Consider the following 7,938-nt stretch of genomic DNA (forward strand, 5'->3'; position numbering starts at 1 on the left):
GCTCATGAACTCCAGCGCCTGGCAGGGGAGACTTCACCTCCAGGAAAAACCTCCCTGGGAAGCCTTCCACCTTCCTGTGGACGCTGTGCCCAAGGCCACGGTTCCCTCTGCAATTCCCTAAGCCAGTGGTTCTCAGCCTTCCTAATGCCGCGACCCTTTAATACAGTTCCTCATGTTGTGGTGACCCCCGATTTCATTGTTACAAACTGAACATAATTAAAGCATAGTGATTAATCACAAAACAATATGTAATTATATATGTGTTTTCCAATGGTCTTAGGCGAACCCTGTGAAAGGGTCGTTCGACCCCCAGGTTGAGAACCGCTGCCCAGAGCAGTGTTTACTGAACACAGAGGGCACTTCACCATTTCAGAGCTGGGGAGGGGAGAGAGGGCAGGTGTGTCAGATGCAATTATTTACCCATGTTGCTTTATTCCTAGTTCCTTTGTGGGCCCTTCACTATTATCCTCCAGTTCAAGGAATCTCTGTAATTTAAAAATCTATAAAACAGATCCTTCAAAAAAGAGGGAAGGCTTCGTGTTTTATTTCCTACTCTGTTCCAACTGATGAGATCATGCTCAGACTATTCTCAAGTCAGTTTGTAACAGTCTCATACAACTTTTTATGAGTTTAGAGGAAAAGTATTGTTTCCCACAATTTGAACTTGATGAAAGTAACTTTATCTACAGTCTACATGGCCCTTTATTTTGTCATTTACACCCTCAGCCAGAGCAGTTAAAATTATTTTAAAAACAAGTTTATTAGCTAAATACAGCTTTGGCATTAACTTCACAATCTGAAAAGAATGTCCCAGCTCCCCCAAATACCGTGTCAGCAGCTGGAGAGCAGGGGTATGGCACAGTGATAATGATGCAAGGAATCATGCGTGGCCCTGCTCCAGGGGGAAAAACACGGTTAATAGACATGCACAGGCCTCAAAGCAAAAGTCCAACAAGAGGACAGTGCTGCCCTGTGGATGGAGGTATAAGAACACAGACACTGAGGGCCAGGAGCCGTGAGGGGCTGAGGAGGAGGTGGCCCAGAACAAGACCGTGCCCAGCAAGGGAAGCAGGGTTCACAGGGATCCAAGGCCAGCCCGACCCACCAAGGCCACTAAGGGTCTTTATCTGTGCCGTGCAGCGGACCCTGTGGTGATGCCTAGGGACTCCTCCTCAGAATACAGTTTGCAAATGCATAAAATAAGTATGAAGAATTGCAAAGGAAAACAACTATATTGAAACAGTCCCCAAACCTTTTTTAAAATGTGTGATAGTGCTTTTTATGAATGCACTTGGTATATGCTTCTTTATTAACATATTAATGCTTTTTATTAACACATTAAATAACAAGATCCAGTGGTAACTACTTTCATTTCAAAGTAGTGATGAGTGTCAGTAATAATCAAAACTGCTACATGATGGGAAAATATCTGGTTTCTACTGGTGACAAAGTCACAAGTACTACTAATATCACTGTAGTTTGTCTTGTAAGTTCTTTTTTTATTTTTAAATATATTTTATTGATTTTTTACACAGAGGAAGGGGAGGGACAGAGAGTCAGAAACATCCATGAGAGAGAAACATCGCTCAGCTGCCTCCTGCACACCCGCTACTGGGGATGCGCCTGCAACCAAGGTACATGCCCTTGACAGGAATCAAACCCGTGACCATACAGTCCCCAGGCCGATGCTCTATCCACTGAGCCAAACCGATCAGGGCGTCTTGTAAGTTCTTAAAAAATACAATACTAATTTTCAATTAGAGGTTAGTAAAATAAAGTTTTAATATTTTCCCATCCAAGAACAAGAACCCCTGAATTCTATCCCAGAACCCAGGGGCCTCCCAGCTGCCAGCTCCAGCACTTCAGATTTGGTTCTGTGTGACCCCTGTGATCTGACAGGGAGGGGGGTCAAGAAAGAAGGCTGCTACAAATTAGTGCGAAGTCCAAATGAGACTATTTTCTTTTCTAAATAATGCAGTTTTATCGTTATAGGCGAAAAGTTAGTTTCCTAAAGAAATTGCCTTTAAAAAGCAAGAAGTTAAAAAAATAATAATAAAGTCATTTAACTTAGCCTAAGGCTTAAATATTTCCCCTGAAATCTGTTTACATTGTAATGTCCCTAGCCAGTCAATTTTAGAAATTAAAATTCTCTGTCCTAACCTATTCACAATCTACATGTTAACTTTCCCTTAGATAAACAGTCCCTATAATCCCCTCCCCCTCCACCAAAATGGAAAAAAAAGGAATTTTGTGTCACCTTTTAAGAATCTGTTGCAAAGAAGTCTACAACTACTGGAAATGGAGTACAAAGACCTATGTAAAATGAGGACCACCATCTTCAAAACACTGAACACCTGTCATTTGTGCCCGCTTCCCTCCCTCTCATCCCATCTAGTTCACACCCACATCCTGGCCACTTTTCCTCCTAATTTCTTTGGTCAGTCCTGTCCTCTCCCTACCCCACCACACCCGCGGTCTGGTTCCCCTCTGACCCAGCCCATACCAGAAGGGTCCTTCTAAACGGCAAATCTGACCAAATCACTCTCCTGTCAAAATCCCATCCAGATGTCGGGGCAGCGGCCCTGCCTGTCAATCATCAGTCACCATTCACTACAAGTGCACCTATGGCCACCTAAGCACAGGTGCCTTGCCAGGCAGCGGGCAGTTTGCAGATAAAGCGGGAGGCACTGCTCCTAGCATGCAACAAGCCCTCACAACGTGTTGTGGTTGTTCTTGGTGCCACCACTGCAGAAGTCCGAGCCCCTAAAGCAGGCACACAGGCCCTTTGGGGTCTGGTCAGGGACCATCTTCTCCAATGACCCCTACTTTCTACTCCAGCCTCCCCAAATGCCTTGCAGTTTCCCCCAAGCAAACCCTGTTTCTGCCTCATCTGTGCACCTTGACAAGGGCTTTATACTCTCCCTAGAATTCATCCTCCCGACCTCACTACCTCTCTACATCTCTGATTTGTCCTTCCTCCCCCTCCCGCCTCACACTCAGGTTTACTTACCCTTCACCGCACGTGGGTATCTGGTGTCTGTTCCTATTACCGCCCTAAGGACTCCGTGTCCCTTGCAGTACCATAAGCCCGGGCTCAGGGGTGGGCAGGCCTTGTTCAAACCTCAGCCCATCTCATCTGGGAGATGCTCATTTCTGAGCCTCGGCGACTCAAATGCACAATAGGACAACGGTATGGACCTAGTCCCTGGTCGGGCTGTCGGGAGGGCTCAATGCACACTGCATGCAGGCAATTTTTGTTACTGTCACCACAAACATCAGCTCCTTTTGGGCAGAGGCCAAGCATTTTCAGAGTCTTCAGCACTGGCCTCATGATGCAGGACACACAGCACTGCCCGGCGTTTACTTAAATTACCTCCTACTCAGAACACCTGCATTTGTTGGCCTTTAGCAACAAGGTAAAACATTGCATTACGACTTAAGAGTGCACCTTAACTCCCCGTTAACCTCTAACAGCAGAACAGAAATAATAGATGGTAAAGATGAGAAGCAAATGAACCCTGGCCAGGAAAGCCTTCATGAGATCTAGGAAATGCAGTATTTGTTAATGGAATGTAAAGCGTGGCCAGGCTCCTAAATCACACCTTGGTGTGACACGAGTCCACTTCTCCATGCTTCCTAACAGGCGGAGAGCATGTGAGAGGCACTCTCCATGCACACTGTGTCTGTGGGGAGAAAAGCTGCACAGGCTGGAAAACAGCTGTCTCCTGCCACAGGCCGCCTGCCGCCTGCGACCGACGAAAGACTCCGCTCTGCCTGCCAGGCCCGAGCCGGTTTGAAAGCACTCACTTCTCATCTCCTGCTCTCCTTTAAGCATCATCAGGACCCCTGGGTCAGCTCAGACCCCAGTCACTGAAGCAGAGGGTTACCCAATGGCAGGCAACTTTCCCACAATGTCCCATTAGCCATTACTACTTCTATTGCTAACCTGAGTAGCTGAACGTGAACGGAAAACGATTATTTTGGCTCCTAAAAGCAATGGCTAATTCTACTCATGGCCTGCCTTTAGATTCAATTTTCAGGTACTCAATGAACAATGCTATTAGCCAAATTTGAGGACTGGTAAGAATTAGGTCTCTAAAGAGAAATTAAGAGTAATGAGGTTAAAGTTTATGCAACGAAATGCAATAAATAGGTGATAGTTATTGATCCCTTACTGAGGACCAGCACTGTGCCACGCACGTTATGTGCACTAAATCTGAGGTACCTTCTTCCGCAAACTCCATTATTACTGCACTTGAGGGCAGGAAACAGAAGCAGAGAGAGAAGTCACACCCCTCACCCTCCCTCCGGGGATCCTACTCAGCTGCCAGCCCTGCCGCTCTCTATGATCTTGCTGTTTCTTCCCCTCAGGCCACCCCCCCCCTCTGTCTTCCTTCCCTCTCATCTTGGTTTCCCCTTCCCGTCCCAGCCTACTGTCTGTCTCCCAGTCTGTCTGTATCGCCCCCTCTGTCTCTACCTCCCTTTCCTGCTCCTCCCCCTTCCCTCTCTAATTCCCACCTGTTTCTCCTCGCCCTCATCTGTCTGTCTTCCCTATCACCACCACCCAACACAGAGAAGATAACAAATCACCTACAGTGTGGGTTAGGAAAGGACTTTGAAAGCAGTTGTGGAGAACTCTTACTATCTGAGGACAAAGTTAGACTCTCAAAAGTCAGTAACTAGCAAAGCTATTCAAAGGCTTTGGAACTGTAACTTCACTAGGAAAGAAAACAAGATGGACCAAAAGTTGGTAATATTACAGCTGGGTGATGAGTACCAGGGAGTTCATTATTATGTTGTCTGCTTTTGACATAGTTTTAAAACTTTCCACTGTAAAAAAAAACTGAAAAAGAAAGACTAACTTAAGCATTTGTTTTAGAAATTGTTCTTCTGTGTTCTATTACAATCAAACATTACAGGAGAAAGTTATATTCTTCCGATGTCCCATTTGATCTTTAGTTCTTGTCACATATATTTTCCCAGTTTTAAGGTATAATGATATTGTATAAGTTAAAGGTTAATCATTTGATATATGTATATATTGTGAAAGGATTATCATAAGTCAATATCCATTACCACACATAGCTATAACTTTTTTTCTTGGAAGGAGAAACTTTATAAAGATCTATTCTTTGCAACTTTCAAATATACAATACAGTATTTGTTAACCATAATCATCACATTGTACAATATTGTTATATATTTTTAAAGCCTAGCCACTGACAATTTTTCCTGTTTCTGTTTCGGATCGGTGTTTAATTACACTGGCAAAATTACTTTTGCAACAAAGTAGCAAGCAATATGAGATTTTTAGCTTTCACATGTTTGGAGCTATGAACATACTCCCTCTGGAGAGACGAAATAAGATGCCAACCATGAACCAATAGGATTTTTTCTTCCACAATTAACATTTTCACCATGGGAATAAGACAGAGTCAGAGGAAGGGCAGATACTTTTCCTTAAAACCAAGGACAGGAAATATTAATTATATGCATCAAAACAAACTTGGAAAAATTGTTTTGTTAACAAGAAAAACTATTGGGGAAAACAGAAAGGGAAACTATGGATGGGTTCAACTCAATTCTATCACACTTCAGCCACTAGAAAAACTGGCAACACCAACATTTCAGACTGCTAAGTATTTGTTTAAAATAACAACATCTAACATATGCTAACATCTTGCTCTGTGCCCCGCTCTGTGCTAAACAATTTAAATGAAATCTCTCATGTGAATCTACCAACTCAACAAGACAGGGACTATTCACAGCCTGTGTTAGAAATGAGAACACCCAGGCTCAGAAAGCAATGTGCCCAAGATCCCTGGGCAACATGGGTGGCATCTGGGTCCACGCTGGCCGGCTCCAGAGCTGTGGGCCTCCCAGAGGAATGGGACCTTAGCATATAGATCCAGGCCATAGAACTCTGGACTTAAGGACATCTCAAAGGAACCTCGTACCGGTATAAATACATATATTAAGCATTTTGTTCGTTTCAAAACTTTCACCTGAATCACCTCGTATGTTCTCAAAACGATCCTCTAAGGTGAGCTGGACAGAGGGTGCTTGTAATGGACCAGAAAAGCTGAGAGAAGTCGAACAAAAACCGGATCTCCTGACTTAAAATTCAAAAGTGTTTCTAACCAAAGAAAGTGGGCCCTTCTTCCTTCTCTTCTCTGAAGACCTCGGGGCATTGGTACGACAAGTAGTGAGGATGTCAATGAAGTGCTTGGTGCCAAGGCCTGTCCCATCAGAAATGCTCCACGATTTTAACACAACCCCAAGTGAAATGGACTGACTGGCGATCCGGCTCCAGAAGGAGCCTCAGATTTTCTTTGTTACTAAACAAGAGAAGTTGATGAGCTCAGGAGCGAGTGTTTAGAAGGAGTACAAGCCTCTCTGAAGCAGAAGTGCTAAAAGTGCATCTGTGCGGCTGGATCACACAAAGCACTCGCCAGAAAGTGAACTGCGGACAAGAAGCGTAAAGAGGGCCCTGAAAATAAAATTTCAAAGTTCAACAAGAGTTCACTTCACACACATTCGTTTTTTATTCCACCACACGGAACTTACATGTCCCTGTACTACATCCATGCACAATGTATACAAATACAAATATATGAACAAGTTAAATAAACTGGAGGAAAGGTGAATTCAAATGGCTAATGTTCATGTTTTCTTTCACATCTCTAGAGGTGAGGAATAACAGAAAGTTCAGTGAAGTAGACCGAAGATTAGGAAGATAAACATGAGCATGGTAAATCGATGCAGCTATAAAGATACTTTCACAAAGTTGATAAACAAAATTCAAATGCTATAAATGCTTACATATGCATAAAATGTTTCTAGAACAGCGGTCGCCAACCGATGGTCCGTGAGGTCTGAAAGGTTGGCGACCACTGTTCTAGGAGGACACACAAGAAACTCCCGAATGCCTCTGGGTAGGGAAACTGCACAGAAGACAGAATCACTGTTTACTAAATACCCTTTTTAGAATTCGTTATCATGTAGTTATTTTTAAAAATGTTTTTATTGATTTCAGAGAGGAATCAATATGGCTAAAGGTAAGCATTCTTATCAGTATCAGGTTTCCAGAAGAGAAAGAAAGAATACCCCCTTTTGAGGCATTAGTGTTTCTGAAGGTACCATTTTAACATCCACGGAGAGTTCCAAAGAAGATAAACAGTCATAGTCCACAAAGCAGAGTAGCTAAACTGGGTTCTTCGGGATAGACAGCATGGGTTCAAATCCCAGCACCACTACTTGCTAGCTGTTACCTCAGACTAGTTTCCTAATCTTTCGGTGCCTCAGTTTCCTCATCAATAAAATGGAAATAACCAGAAGGCCATCATGAGAAGTAAGCAAATGAAATCACAGAGTGTTGAAACAGTGGTTGGCACATAGTAAGCATTTAATAATTGCTTTGACAGCTAGGCCCGAATAGCAAAGTAGATGCATGATCAAGTTTTACAGCTGACCCTTCTTTGATAGGATGGAAAACTTGACCATATTTACTTCACTCCATGACATGTGATGACTCGGCCCCAGTGGCTGTCAATAAACACTGATTGATTGATTTAGATGTCAGTAAAAACAGAAAGGCTGGATGACTTACCCAGATGTTGGCAATTATTTTTCCCAAGAGACTAATAGCACATCCAGTCCTTAAGAAAGGATCACTGTCATTTGTTAAATTCTCGAAACTACAAAGTAATAATTTCATTTACTTTCCCCAATAAAACATAACAATGACATCAGGTAAACTCAGTAACAATAAAGAATTCCTATAGTGACGGCTTTCCAGATAAAGCCTTAACCTAAAGCAGTCTGTGGTACCAGAATCCTTTTTTTTTAGACTTGAGAGCCAACATTATTTCAAGACATAATAAGTCACTTTAGATTCCCCCTCCCCCGAAAAAAAGAGTAATTAAACCAGCCAGGTAC

The 7,938-nt window shown here is 43.2% G+C and overlaps 1 protein-coding gene across 3 annotated transcripts in view; it reads right to left on the minus strand.

The window, feature by feature from the left end:
- ABL1 (ABL proto-oncogene 1, non-receptor tyrosine kinase) overlaps positions 1-7,938 on the minus strand; it is a 94,680-nt gene that overhangs the window by 35,615 nt on the left and 51,127 nt on the right. The window lies entirely within an intron of this gene.

The sequence above is a fragment of the Myotis davidii genome, unplaced genomic scaffold (assembly GCF_000327345.1).
Source record: "Myotis davidii unplaced genomic scaffold, ASM32734v1 scaffold651, whole genome shotgun sequence".
In the NCBI taxonomy this organism is placed as follows: domain Eukaryota; kingdom Metazoa; phylum Chordata; class Mammalia; order Chiroptera; family Vespertilionidae; genus Myotis; species Myotis davidii.